A 15,688-nucleotide genomic window follows, 5' to 3' on the forward strand; every position below is an offset into this window, starting at 1 on the left:
ATATAGTAACATATTATATATATATATATATATACACAAAATACTCAAATATAATATATATAATATTGTTATTTGAACCTCTGACCCTATTTAGGGTTTTCTTGGCAAAGATAATAGAATGATTTTTCATTTTCTTCTCCAGCTCATTTTACAGATGAGGAAACTGAGACAATACAGTTAAGTGACTACCCAGGCACACACAGCTAGAAAGGCCAGATATAAACTGATGGAAGGTTCAGTATTCTATTCCCTGCATCACATAGCACTGTATTCACACACACACACACACACATACATACACACAAGCACACACATAAAATCTTTCTATCTCTCTCTCCATCTATCATCGATCTACCTCTCTAGCTATCTATCTACCTCTTCATCTATCTATCTATCTATCTATCTATCTATCTATCTATCTATCTATCTACCTCTCTGTCTCTCTCTCTATCGTCTATCTACCTACCTCTTATCTATCTACCTCTCTATCTATCTATCTACACACTCATTTCAGAAGATCTTACTTTGAATCTGACCTCAGTCACTTACCTATGTGAACTTGGACAAGGGGGAGGCTATCCAGGGATAGTGGGAATCTCCCCTTCAATATTAATTCTTCCTGTAGGTTCACGGTGGCTTCAGAGTGAATGCCATGTCAGGCGACCTGCCTGACAGCAGTAATAGCTTTCAAAACTAGGGATGTAAGCATAAAATTCCCAAGAAGTGGGGAGGGGGGCATACGTGGAGGGCAGGCAGGGCCAGCAGGCAAGCCCCAGTACCAGTCCTAGTTTTTTCCGAAGTACCAAGGTATCCTAGGGCAAAAGTGCCACCAAGTCTCATCCTCTTCATTAGCAAAGTGCTAGTAGACCAAAATGGCTCCTTCTCCCAAATCAAGTAAGCCTTTTCATTTATATCTCTTACCCTTCTTTTGTTTTACCAAGTGCTAAAGGAAATGCTCTGAGAGGGATGATTTAACCATGAATTTATGCAAATATTTTCTTTTAGACTATTTAAAAAAAATAGCAAACACTCTCATTAACTCACCTCCACCATTGCAAAAATGCTGAAGATGAGGGGGATGTGTCATCACACCTATTCCCAATTCAAGGGACTTTTCTCTCATTTTCTTAAGGACTTGGACACAAATAATAGTAGCTAGCCATGGTTGAAGCTTTATGTAATATATAAATAGAAATGAGCATCTAAAAAAGAACAGGCTTTAAAATTCAGGTTGCAATAATACCATATCTTGAAAGGTGTGTGGGTCCTTTCAAATTGCATTCACTATCTCCTTCCCTTCCTGGTGCAAATCCTCCAAGTGACAATTGAACAATCAACTCTCCCAAGCCAGTTCATCAAAGCTCCAGCACATTTCTGGAAGGGGAAGAAAGTGATCAGACAAACAAGACTTCCAAAGGCTAATCTACCAGTAAAAAAAAAAAAAAAAAAAAAAAAAGGTTTATGATCAGTCCACGGACAGTTCATTGACAATGTTTTTTTTTTGCATCTCCCTCATTGTTTCTCAATGGCCTTTGATCTCTAATGATCCACCCTCTACCAAAAGATTTTTGATCACTGTTTTGACTCCACCCCTGCTCTCCTCAGCCCTTCTGTCAGCTATCCTCAATTTGTGGTTATTCAGTGAGTAATTCTCCTTGCTTGGTAGGGCATGATGGAATCTGATCCCATATGGATGAGAGCAATCTCTCCCAAAGGCCAATGGACACTAGAGAGACCTATAGGTCCTAGAGTGACCTGGAATCTTTAGCTTTCCATCCAGTCACCTATTGCTGACAAAACTCAGAGGAAAGATAGGGGACATTTCTCCACTCTCCACCTTTTTTTTGCTGTCCTTTACAAAATCTTTGAGGTAGTTGGCATCTGCAAATATAGGTCATGAACATCAAAATAGACAGCAAAACTCAAAATGACATGGATGACTATCACATCACCATACTACATGACCGCTTACATGAAATCCACATTAGTATTATGTGAAGTAGACATTGCTGAGTGAAAAAGTTCACATAATAGACTGCTTCCATAACAAATATCTAAATTACCTATATGATATGACATGTACATATCATGATAGCATTCATATATAATCTGAGTACACACATAATCATAAAAATCCAAAAATAATACTCTGTTAGAAATAATATCTCAATAATCCCATATAATGAATATGCAAAGGCATTTGAATATAAGCAAAAAAATTTTTTAAATGATGTTTAGCTGTAAAACATACATGATGCTGACACAAGCAATTAAAAATATAGAAAAATAAATCAAAAAGATTCAATAGTTAATTTGTGCATTATTATATGTCAACATGCAAGTCCCTGCAAAGGAAAGAGGACAAAGTATAAATCTGAGCATTGTCACCTGGTCACACTTGAAACCAGTTCTCCAGTTTTTGTACCATTATAGGTTTCATTGACCACCAATTGGATAGATCTATCTCCCTTGTGATCTGCTGACCTTTATACCCCTATACCAGAGCTGGTGATGGTATTTGCTGATCTTTACCTTCATCATTAAATCTACAGGCCCTCATTTTTATCTAATCCTGTGAGGAGTCAGATTTTCTATTAGCACTCCTGGGCTCTATAGAATCTCTCCAAATACTATGGATCTCTATAGGTATGAGACCAGTTTAGGAGACCATTGGAGAGAATGCCAGGCCTACAATCAAAAAGACTCATCTTTCTGAGTTCAGATCTAGTCCCAGACACTTACTAGCTATGTAACCCTGGCTAAGTCATTTAACCCTGTTTGCCTCGGTTTCCTCATTTGTAAAATAAGCTGGAGAAGGAAAAGGCAAACCTTTCCACTATCTTTACTAAAAAAAAAACCCAGAAGGGGGTTGGGAGAGTTGGACGTGACTGAAACAACTGAACAACAATGAAAGGTGAAGTTCAAGGTAGTAAAGGTGCTGCCTCTAGGTACAGGACTCTTTCACTGCCTGAACCTTGGTTCAACTCAGATTATGAGTTACAGAGCACAGCATCCATCACTAGTAACATTACTTCCTGATTGAGCCATTGTGTGATTTAAAGAGTGTTTGTTCATCTGGAGGTGGTCTCTTCCTCAGAGTTTGCTAAGATAATTGTCTATCACTTCTTGTCTCTTACTCAGACCATCTGCTTCCCTCTCCTAGGGACACTTAATGGTGGTGATGAATGGTCTTAAAGAGTCCCCATCAATCTCTGAAGCTATTCTATAAATAGACATGTTCATTTAAGTCAGAGAAGATGTCAACTAATCTTTAAAAACCATGGTTTCTCAGAAAAACCTCTATATTTACAAAAGGTCTTGAAAATATAGCTATTACTTGTTTCTGTCAGAGGTTTTCTGAGATAAAATCATCACTTGGAAAGCTTTTTTTCAGATTCCCTGTCAGCCAAATAATAAACTGGTTTTAAGTGTGTGCATCCTCTCTATTGTCTAAGACTAAGGCACAAGTAAAAACATAAGGCATGAGGCAAAGTCTATGTGAACCAGACACACCGATTATAGAAACTAGAAAACTGCCATAGTTCCTGAAAGGTTGATGATGATATCATTTATCAATATATTCTATCTGCTATCAGGTTCCAGTTTTGACCAAAGCAATCTTTGAGAACCTGCTACTCAAGGAAATGCCAAGGAGATCAATAACCCAAGTTTCAGATTTCACATTAAGCATATTAGAAACAATGAGACCTGAATGAACCATCATTGGAGTCAATATGGGACATTTCATATATATATATATATATATATATATATATATATATATATATATATATATATATATTCAATTATTTTTTTTTCTTGGAGACTAGGTCTCTTCATTTCACCCAGGATGGATGGACAACTGTCACCTAACACCATGACTGATCAGCACGAGAGCTTTGACCTCTCTATTTCTGACCTGATTCAGTTCACTTATCCTTAAGAAGCCTGATGGCTCATCATATTAGTTTTGGACTTAGTCCAGTCACTTAAATGGTTTTATCCCTCCTAATGTTCAGAACTCCTGAGCTCAAATAATCTATCATTCTCAACCTTTCATTAGCAGGGACGACAGACATGCACTATGATGCCTCCCGGAGTGCACAGGCTTTAGATCATATTTGTTATGCATATCTAGGGAAAAAATCAGTCACCATAAAGATTTAACATTATTATCACCTTCAGAGATAAAAAAGAAATCAATACAGACAAGTTCCTAAGGTTTACTATTTCTTACATTGTCCATAAGTGAAGCACATGTCGCTAAAATGTTTGGGGTTATTTTTAGGTTTTTGCAAGGAAAACGGAGTTAAGTAGCTTGCCCAAGGCCACACAGCTAGGTAATTATTAAGTGTCTGAAACTGGATTTGAACCCAGTTACTCCTGACTCTAGGGCCAGTGCTTTATCCACTACCCCACCTAGCAGCCCCAAAAATGTTCCTTTGGAGGTCCAAATTCATCATGTAGTGATTTCGTGATCTTGGAATGAAATGGTGGCTGAACCAACTACTTCCAAGTATCATAACTAGGATCAGTTTTAGTCCGGTATAGGACTCTCTTTTTTTGTTTGTTTTTTTGTTTTGATTTTGCAAAGCAATGGGGTTAAGTGGCTTGCTCAAGACCACACAGCTAGGTAATTACTAAGTGTACTCCAGGGCCAGTGCTCTATCCATTGTGCCACCTAGCTGCCCCATGTATAGGACTCTCTTGAAGGTAGTGGTATCATAGAGCATGGTACTTTGATTAAGGAAAAGCTAATTTGAATCTTGATTCAGAAGGTCACTAATCATGGTACCTTCTCTACCCACTTCAGTTTCCTTATCTGTCAAACAGAAATAATATTAGCACCTATATCACAAGGGTGTTCTGGGAATCAAATGAGTTCATATATGTAAAGCAATTTACAAACCTCAAAGGACTATGTAATTCTAATTGTTACTATTATTATTTATTATTATTATTATTATTATTATTATTATTGGGCAGCTAGATGGCATAATGGATAGAATACTAGACCTAGAGTGAGGAAGACTCACCTTCCTGAGTTCAAATCTGGCCTCAGCCACTAGCTGTATGACCTCGAACAGGTCCCTTAACCCTGCTTGCTTCAGTTTCTCCATCTGTAAAATGAACCAGAGAAGGAAATAGCAAACCACTCCAGTATCTTTGCCAAGAAATCCCCAAATGGGGCCTTAAAGAATCAGGCACAACTGAAATGACTGAATAACAACAATAGGGTTAATCCAGGTAAGAGTGTTATGTTGCTGTATCACTAGCTTACCATGAAAGACAAAGTACCACAGCTGTCTGCAAGCATTTCCAAATGTTACATGTGGGTTGTAGATTGCCAGTAATGTATGGAAGATGGGGGATGGCAAGATCATCTTGACTCAGTTTCTTTATTATTTTTATCCTTTGAATGGAAAAGTCTTTACCCTTTTAGATCATAGATTCTTAACTTTATCTTCACAGTCCCTCAAGGAGTATATGGATAGATTTCAAGAGATCTTTTTGTTTTAACATAATGTTCATTTCTAAAAAGACGTATTGTATCTTATGCATTTTACAATTCTGAGAAGGATCCAGAGGCTTCACCAAACTGACTGCCCAAAGGATACAAGACCCCCAAAAAAGGTTAGGATTGTTTTTAGAATCAAAACCACACCATGGGCCAGGTTTTGATACCATTTTAAAAACATGGAATTATGATAATTGAATTGGATGTTCCTAAAAGGATCTTTCACTTACTTGGAGTTAAGCAGAGTTGAATCTTGTCTCATTAATCCTATTATAGATCAATCTATTTTTTTCAAATCTAAGCCTGAAAGAGCAGTGGGAATGGTGTTACAAGCAAAACCCTTTTTCTCTTTATAACTTTTCAGAGATGGTGTTGTTGTTGTTATTGTTGCTGCTGCTGGTGGTGGTGATGGTGGTAGTATAGTTCAAATTTTCTGTTATCATCTCAGCAGTCAGGGATGCTCTAGGAAATGCAATGAATCTTTAATCCCAATTTCCTTATTTCTTGGTATGTATCATTTCTCACCTTCATTAACCACTAGTTCTGCCAGTTATTCATAGACAGCTGAGACAAAGAAGACTGGACAAATGAGATAAGGTGATATGTTCACATTTATATAATCAAGTTCTTTACAAAAATATTATTTTGACTTTTTAACAACCCTGGAAGATAAATGCTATTATATTATTCCCTTTTTCCAGACTGAAATAACCTGTTGAGGGTCATTTAATGCTAGATTAGAATTCAGGTCTTGCTCTCTAAACACTCTGTCACTTAGTTGCTTTATGAGACTGGCAAGCTGTGTGAAGGAAACCTCATATCCTTAGCTCCATATGTACTTGTCTGGGGTCCAGCTCTCTGTCTATCTGATATTAAATAATACATAATAACATGTAATAATACATAACTGTCAATCTTTCCTTTGGGGTTGCATAGGGTCAATGTCCCATAACCTTCAAGATCTTCATCTTTGTTCATGATTCTTTATTTTCTAAAACAATTAAGTTTATTAGGAACATGTACTCTCCCTGCACCTGAAAGAGGCCATTCTTTCCCATAATCTCTCATTAACATGAAGAACGCTTTAATGAAATGAATTCACATTAAGTGCTTTATGTTTTTTTTAAAAAGTGCTCACATGGAAAACATAGAAGGACTCACAAATTTTAAGAAAACAACCAGGTTCTTATTCTCATTACAGTCAATGATGAGGGACTGTTTCCATTCGTTCTCTAGTCTGCCCCCCAGGAGCCACCATCCTAAAATTCCTGTTTATAGCAGGATCAAATCTTGTCTGGCTCATGGCACATGTAGATTTCCCAGCAAGCTTGGGTTGTTACAAGACTCTTAGCACTAGTCAAAAGATAAATGAGTCAATTGTTATCAGTCTTACTTGAAAGTGTTGCTCTGTGTCCTACAGCTTTCACACTTTTTGACAACACAGTCCAAACTCAATTCAAGAACACCAGTTTATGTAGAGGATATGGAATCTCACCATGACTAAGCTCTCTGCTGGTAATTGCAGTTAGTCTATGAACACTATGAATCGCAGTACAGAATAGCTTCTTCAAGTGCTATAGACTACTATCTGTTCCCAGAAGAAAAAAAAATTCTTTGATCTGGAAAGGCCAATAGTGGTGAAAGTGTGGGGGGAAAAAGATAATACTTATAAAGTACATGATGTATATTAGATATTTAGTAAATTTTTCCCTTTTTTTCTATTCCTCAAAATTTGTCTATTCCTCCATCTCCAAAAGGCTTCATAACTTTTAAAATACTGTGACCTAACTTGTATTTCTGTTTCTTGCTCTCTTCATGGCATCTCTTTATGAGAAGGAAGTCAATTCAGTGGCTTAATATCAGCAGCTCCATTCATAACAAATTTGTAAAAATAACTTATAAATTCCAGAAAATTCTTTAGATTTTGATGGGTATTGATGGGGCTAATTGAGGAGCATTTTCATATTCTTCAGGCTATAGCTTGTGAAAACTATATGATTAGATCCTTAACAGAAGTTTTTCAAGCCTCTGGGGAACAGTTCCCAGTTTGGTGATGCCAGTATATCTCTAATACTTTAAATACATTCACATTGGTTCCAATCAGTGCTAAATCCAATTGGTTCTACAGTGTCTACCTTCTTCTTGCTGCCAGTAACCCTCTTAGGGAGCTTCAACTTTACTCTAGGTATATATATTCTGGGTATAAATTTTTCATTCAATCCATCAAAACTTAACCCTTTTTAATCTACATTTTTTCTCAACAGTTTCTCATGAAACAACTGAAATATAAGAAAGCTATCCCTTCCACATCATGAATTTTTCCCTTCAAGATTTTAATATATTGCCATTATTGAATAGGGAATTTGGGGGGAGTTTTGTGGGAGCTACAGATGATATGGGAAGGCCAGAAAAAAACACAGAAAATGTTTAGAAATTCAGAAATACCTAAAATACATGTGTTTTATTATATAATATCAACATTTTTTATTTTTGATACCTTAAATAAACACAATTTCTTTTTTAAAGTTAAAATAAGTAAAAAGTTAAATTCTGTAAAAAGAATGCAAAAATTAGCAAACAGCATAAAAAGACTACTACATCTGACATGTATTTTCCAGATCATAGAGTGTTAGAAATGGAACACCAACCCCCGCCCTTTTACAGAGTGGAGTGCTTGGTTCCTAATGACTAAACTTAGCCTGGAGTGAGAGAAGAATTATTTATTTACATTTCTTGCAAGAAACGGTTGAATGCCCTTAATGAAGGGCACACTGAACAGAAACAAGGTCCAGTCTTATATGTGGTTAGTAAAACCTTACCCTTCCCTCCAGGATCCAGATTGGTCCAGGTACATAAGGTTTACAACCCACCTAATACCCTCACTTCATTTCATGCCTTGATATGTCCCCCCCACACCCCATCATTCAATGCATACTATGTTAATGAATTTCAATTGTTGCAGACTGTGTGTAAGTTAATATGCATGAATTTTATTAAGCATGTGTGCTTGTGAAAGGTCAAAGACCTTCTCTTGACCTCCATCCAGTTTGAGTTGGTAGCCATAGGTGTTTTCAAGACAAACCTAAATGTTATATGCTTAATCAGGATTGTGTTATTTTTCTTACCTTGTTTTACATTCCTGAGTCCCATCAATTAAAGGCCCTCTGTCGGCATGCTATTCTGGTAATGATCTGTGGGAATCAAACCAACAGCATTCTTTCACACAGGGACATCACACTTCCAATGTGGAAGGAATGACTAGTTTTTTGAGATCCATTTGCAATTCAAGTCAAAAAATAATTACTGTGTTCCAGAAACTATGCCAATAGAATCAAAAATAAAATAATTCCTGACCTTAAGGAGCTTACACAATGCAATGGGGAAAAATAATACATAAAATGAAGCTAGAAAATAAAGTGGAGGAGTTAACTTTTAAAGAAATCTAGTGAGCCAAGGGTACAGCAGAGAAGAGTGAAGTACATAGTGAACATGACTGGTCTGGGGTGGGGAAGGGGGAGAATTTTTCTTAAAATGGAAGATTTAGCAGAAAATGAACAATGAAAGAAAAAGAGCATGAAGACTGGTGCATCTTCCAGGATGAGAAGGCACCTAGACTATGGCAAAGGAAAAAAAAGGATTGGAGGGAAATGAAGAAGCATTCAACTACATGCTACTAAACTAAAGAAGCTCAGATTCACTGTTAAGACAATTTGCTACCTTATGTCCACTTATTCTTGCTATAGCTGTCCAGAATAGCAGTGAATTCTGTCTTCTCAGTTTTCATCATCACTTCTATATGAGACTCTATTTCTCCAAGTGCATTGGACCCATAAGCAACTAAAGATGAAGACATGACTTAAATTTCTTAATGGTCTCCAGCCCTGGTTCAATCATTACTTTCCTGTGCTGTTTCTACAGACACCATCTCCACTGAATGAAGTTTACATTGTCCTCAGGAAAGCATCCAGATTATCGATATCTAACCCACATATGTAGCAAAACAGATTTCTGTCTCTGATTATATTGATGGTGATCTTGAATCAGACTGTCATGGTCTCCAATCTTTGACACTTTGTCTTTCCAAATGGAATATATTTTGCCCATGATACTGTCTCTCAAAAGGTTTCTGCCTTCAAATCTATATCTTTAATGTGACTTCTTTGTTTTGCTATTATAGCTTATAAAAAAAATTTACTTGATCTAATTGAGGTTGGACCTGCCCAAAGTCAGTCAGTCAATCATCTATAAATATTTATTAAATATGGATGAAGCAATGAATACATTATTTTTTGCAACTGGATACTGCCATCCATTACTAGTACTGACTCCATCAATCAGGTAAATTATGGTGCTATCTATTGTGAATTCTTTAAACTAAGGGCAGGCTATATTGGTGGGGTGTTGGCAAGGCAACTGAGGGCAGGACTCTAAAGATAATAAATCTAGGAACTCTTTAAGGGTGAATTAATTATATGTTTGACCAAAGGAAGCAGGTGAATGATGCTATAAATATTTCAACAACCTTTGGCAAAAGGAAAGTTCCCCACCCCTGCTTTAAACATTTGTTATGGTCTAACCTTATCTTCTTCCTTAGTTTTTGTAGCCCCTCATTGTACCAGTCTCTTGTCAAATGATTACTTGAATCACAAAACCAGAGGGATTTTCTCCTTTGTGTTATAAGAAGCATCTGCTTACTGTGAAATCCTACTATGACCAAATTGATTCTCCAGGTTTTACAATTATGGTTGTCATGGGATTTCCATCTATGCAGCCTTCAAGTACTGGATTAATCCAAAAGTTTTTTCCTTAGCTGTTTATCAATATCCAGTTATTTTCTAGTTTAGATGGTTGTCAAGGCTGTGGTGATTATGCCACATATTAATCCAAACTTCCTATAGATGTTTCCTGGCGGGGGCGGGGGGCATGGATCCTTTCCAAAAAAGTTTCTTAACTTGGGCCTAGAATATTTCTCAGATATAGGATAGTCTTCCCCATAGGTGAGTATTTTTTTCTGACATAAGTATACTTCTCAATTTATCTCTTTGGCAAGCCTTCTCTTCTCATTAAGGTCTTTACTTTTCTTGACAATGTCTCTTCCATGGGAGTGAGCTTAAAAATCAATTCCCAGGTACTGTTTCCCACAGTATGAATTTTTAAATCCTTAAATAAACAAAATACATTACAGATTTAGTGTGGTCCAGACAGTGTGATAAATATTAGAGATAAAACTGCAAAAAGAAAGACTTTCTATTCTCAGTGGGAAAAATGATAAATGTAAAGAGTGGGAGCCAGAAAAGTGTATTTTGGAGGACATGGGAATGATAAGTTGAGTCATAAGGCAATCAATTGACATTGCTTTTCCAAAAATGGTTGTGTTGTTTTGAATACTGTCCTCAGAGCAAAGGATGAAAAGTAAACAATAATATAGTAGGAAGATGGCCGTAATAAAAATTCATGGTTCTGGGGCCAGTGAGATATGACAAGTACTCTTCAATCAGGAAAGCATAGCCCCAAGGTGGAAGTTAGAGGAGCTGTTCAGAAAAACAAAGTGCAATGGTGACCATGGAATTTAAAAAAGAGAGCCAAAATACATTATGAGTCTGAGCTGGTTGCACATGGTTAATTCTGAGCAATCAGAATGCAAATATCAGAGCAGGAGCTACAGGACTCAGTTGGAAGCAGAGGGAAAAGTAGCATCAGTATTTTGGCAGGAATATAGCCAGAACTGGAAATTAAAGGATCAGCTAATTCAAAAACACTTCTGAAGTGGTCTCCCCTGACCTAGATTTAAATTCCTTTGCAACCCTCAATTATGATTTCAAGCTTTTCAATGGTCTCTACCTAGAATACATGACAAAATACATTACATATGCTAGTCAATCATTTTTCTTGATGGTGAATTCTAATAATGATATTTACCAAACCAAAAATGCTAAATCAAACATGAGACAAGCCGTATTATAGAATAACCCAATGAACAAAGTTGTATGTGATTAGAATATACAATCATGATGTGACATATATGAATGTATGTGAAAATAAAACAATAATTAGTGGTGACCTTTGATATGCACAGGATCATGGGGAAAGCATGTTTAATAACTGTATTCATGTGTCTCCTTAATAGAAGTGATCTTGGAAGAATAAAATCAGGACTATTGGGTATCTGGGTTAGGTCTGTTATTCAGATACTTACTGATCAGGGAAATTGAGTCTACAAGTGACACAAAGACCCAGAACCCCTTGGAGTTAGATTTAAAGCCTTTAAATGCTATAGTATGATTAAGTTTATATATGTATATATATATATATATATATATATATGTTTGCTTTTCATCATTTGTGAAAGAAGAATGAATAAGGTTTTTGTTTTGAACTCAACAGATAAATGGGTAGGCTTGATACCTAATAATTTGAAATAAATACTATGAAAAAGATTTAAAGGGAAATGAAGGAAACTGAGATTCTGAGAGTTTGGGTTTTAAAGGGAAATGATCATGGGAAAAATTTAGAGACTAGTTTCCAAAATCTTCATTTCCCAAAGAAGAAAACTATGGTTCCAGAGAAAGGCAATCAAAGAACTGATCACTTCTAGCAAGAAGATATCTATCAAGAAAAGCAATCACTGATTGCCAGTTCACTTATCCAAGACTTTAGTGCCATTTACTTAAATAGGATGAAATTGAAGGCACTGTTAACCAAAGGAATAGGTGGAGGTAGAGGTAGAGGCATCTAAGAACAAGAGAATTATCAGCAGTTGAACAAAGCATATCATACATGAGTGCAAGCTAGTGGTCCTTGGTTGGGGGTAGAAGGGGAGGATAAAGTGTGCTCTGACAGTTTAATTTATCTGAGGAATTTTTGTTCAAAAACATGATTCTTCATAGATCACTCCTATAAAAATCAAATTGAAGTTGATTACCAACAGTGGGTGTTAGAAATTCTCAATATAGAAGGCAGAGAGCAGGTTATGGCAAAGAAAAAGCTTTGTATGCAGTATGGCCAAGAGTTTGTCTATATCTATTCTATGACATCTGTGTAGTTAAGGGACTTTAAGCAGATTATCAAAATGAAAACCTCTTTGTCTAATTGGAAAGTGTTAGCATTTCAGACTTTGATAAAATGAATAAACCTTTCTGAAGGGATATCTTTTGGTCTAAGTCCATTACATGAAGAGTTGTTGAATTGTTTCAGTGATATCTAACTCTCTATGACCCCATTTGGAATTTTATTGGCAAAGATACTGGCATGGCTTACCATTTCCTTCTACAGCTCACTTTACAGATGAGGAAACCGGGGCAAACAGGCTGAAGCGATTTTCCATATTTAAACTCAGTTCCTCCTGACTCCAGGGCCAGTTTTCTAGCCACTGCACCACCTAGCGGCCCTAGTTATATGACGAATATGGATCTTATAATGGTTTGTATAAGTTTACTGGAGAAAAAATGGTTCTGTCTCTATCTCTTAGAAAGTGAGACAATCGTGTTTTTCCTTTGAAATATCAGTTATGACAAAAAAATAAATGCACCTATAATTAAATGAAAGAGCTCAAATATATTTTATATGTTAACCTAATTAAATTAACTGTTGTTAAACTAATAATTAAATAATTTCATATTGACCTTTTTATTATAATTTCTCTCCCATCAAGTACTGAAAAGTTGAATCATTATACTTGTATCAATAATAATATTGATATAAAATCTGAAATTTCCCCATCGGTGCTGCAAATAACTTTGATCATTGACTTTATTTTGTACTTCAAAAGTTATGGAAGATTACCCTTTTAGTATATTATAATTAAAATTATGCATGAAATAATTAAATTGAAAAATGTAGCTATTCATGTACCAAAAATTAGTACATAAAGAAGCAAGTAGCACCTAATATAGCAATATCATTTTTATATGCCCAATTAATTAGTTATTTAGCAAAAATAACCACAGACATTTTGTGTATAAATCTTGGGGAATGCAGGATATGAAAGAGAACAAAGGTAAGAAAAAAAAATACCCTAAATTAAAGTAATAAATAGGGCTGAAAAGAAACAAAACTAAATTGATCATTTTTAAATCAAAGACTAGGAAAAGATTTCTAAACAAATTTTAAAATATTTTGTTTTTTATTAGTGTTAGAAACTATAAGGGTGAGAAATTTATTAGGGCTAAAAACAAAAAATAAAATTATTTTTTAAAAGACAGGAAATCTGTCTTTAGTTCACAATTTGAAATCAAGGAAAAAGAACTTATCCAATTATCCAATTATCCAATGCTACCAATGTTGAGAAACAATCTTTTTTCAAAAAAATCTATTTAATGGATATGAAATGCACATTGAAAATTCAAACTATCAGGGAAAATAACTTTGAAATTCTATAACTGAACCTCCCATATGGATATGGAGTACGATTTAAAGAGTCTACTGGTAAGAGATGGTGTGTCCTTTTTGGACTTCCCTTTGTGTGGTGAACTGAGTTCTTAATGGACCAAAAGCCTTCTAGCATCAGAGATAAGAACACTTTCAGGTAAAAAAAAATTGTACAAACTCTTTTTCCACCCTCTTCCAGGAAAGAACTCAAACTAGCTCTCCAAAATTGATTGCTAAATTTTCACTGTGAGCATTTACAACTCAGCAACCATCACTGCTACAAATCACAGCATAATTCATTGTTTTGTTGATTGCCCCAATCTATAAAACATGATGGAAAACTATTAGTAATGTAGATGAAAATTAAGTGTGCTCTGCATTTGGTAAACATTTATCACATGTTCCTCTGCCATGCCTTATGCCCTTACCAAGTTAAAAAAAAAGTCTGCTAAAATATGGTTTCATCATATATTTTTATAAAAATACCTAAGCAATTTATGTATTAATTCTATATTATATTTATACAGAAAATATAAAATGTACAAAATTTATAGATGTATAGAGGTATTTATAAGTATTCACATACACACATATACAGATATATAAAATAGCAGGCACACTATGCCCCACAACAGCCAAAATATTGAAAGTGAAAACATAAAACAACAAAAATCTCTCTTTCCCTTTCCAAGAAACTTGCACTCTTTTAAAGGTTTGGGGGTTTTTTGCAAGGCAAATGGGGTTAAGTGGCTTGCCCAAGGCCACACAGCTAGGTAATTATTAAGTATCTGAGGCTAGATTTGAACTCAGGTACTCCTGACTCCAGGATTGGTGCTCTGGGCATCTCATGAACAATGTTTTTCATAGACTCTCACCAATCTCTCACCTGTCTTTCACCAGTCTCTAGACTGATTCTCTCTCTCTAGCCATCATTTCTTCTCATCTGGCCATTGCCTTCCTATCTTCTTTATTCTCCTCAGTACCAGTGTCTTCCATGTGACTGTTCAGTTGGTAAATGTGCCATACCACCGATCTTTTCTCCATTTGGATGGGCAAGATGGAGCCTGACCCTAAAGAAAATGGATTATAAGGTTCATGAGCTAGCAGAGGTGAAATATATCAAATCCTCTTTCAAAAAGGTATTATTTGCTTTCAAGGGCTATCTGTTATTACTAGAAGCATAATGTTTGGTCTTCATTATCGAAGAAGACCATGACATCAGGGAGGAGACACCATGACAAGCACATGAATTGGATTTTGAGTGAGGGGGATGGTGTGCTAAGTCACCAGCCTATGAGATATCTAGGAACCATTAGGGACCACCGAAGGTTCTTGGTTAAGGCTGGTGAACACTGCTGGAAAGGCTAGTCTCCTGTGTACAGGAGAAGGAGGAAAAGTAGTAGGCTAGACAAAGAGCAAAAATGAGAGTAGAATCATGTATTTCAGGGGGTTATTCTGAATAGAACACTATAATGAGAGTATAGTCATCACCATGGGAAGGGGGCAATTACTGGGAATTACTGGAAATGTTGATAATATTCATTAGAAATATAGCCTAAAGGCTGTTGCTAGTTTTAATTAGATTGCCTTCTAACACCTGAAACTAGGGGACTGGGAGAATAGCACAAATGTGTGCAGGATGTGTATGTGCATGTGGGGGGGGTGAGAGGAGGTGGATGAGTAGACATATGAGATAGGAGAAGAAAGGAGTGAGATCTTGGAGAATAGATCTGGATATGCTGTTTCAGCAGAGAGAGTTGCATGTCCCGTCTGCAAGTATGCTATGAATAGGGTCACCAAATT

The sequence above is a fragment of the Macrotis lagotis genome, chromosome 3, assembly GCF_037893015.1.
Source record: "Macrotis lagotis isolate mMagLag1 chromosome 3, bilby.v1.9.chrom.fasta, whole genome shotgun sequence".
Taxonomy (NCBI): Eukaryota; Metazoa; Chordata; class Mammalia; order Peramelemorphia; family Peramelidae; genus Macrotis; species Macrotis lagotis.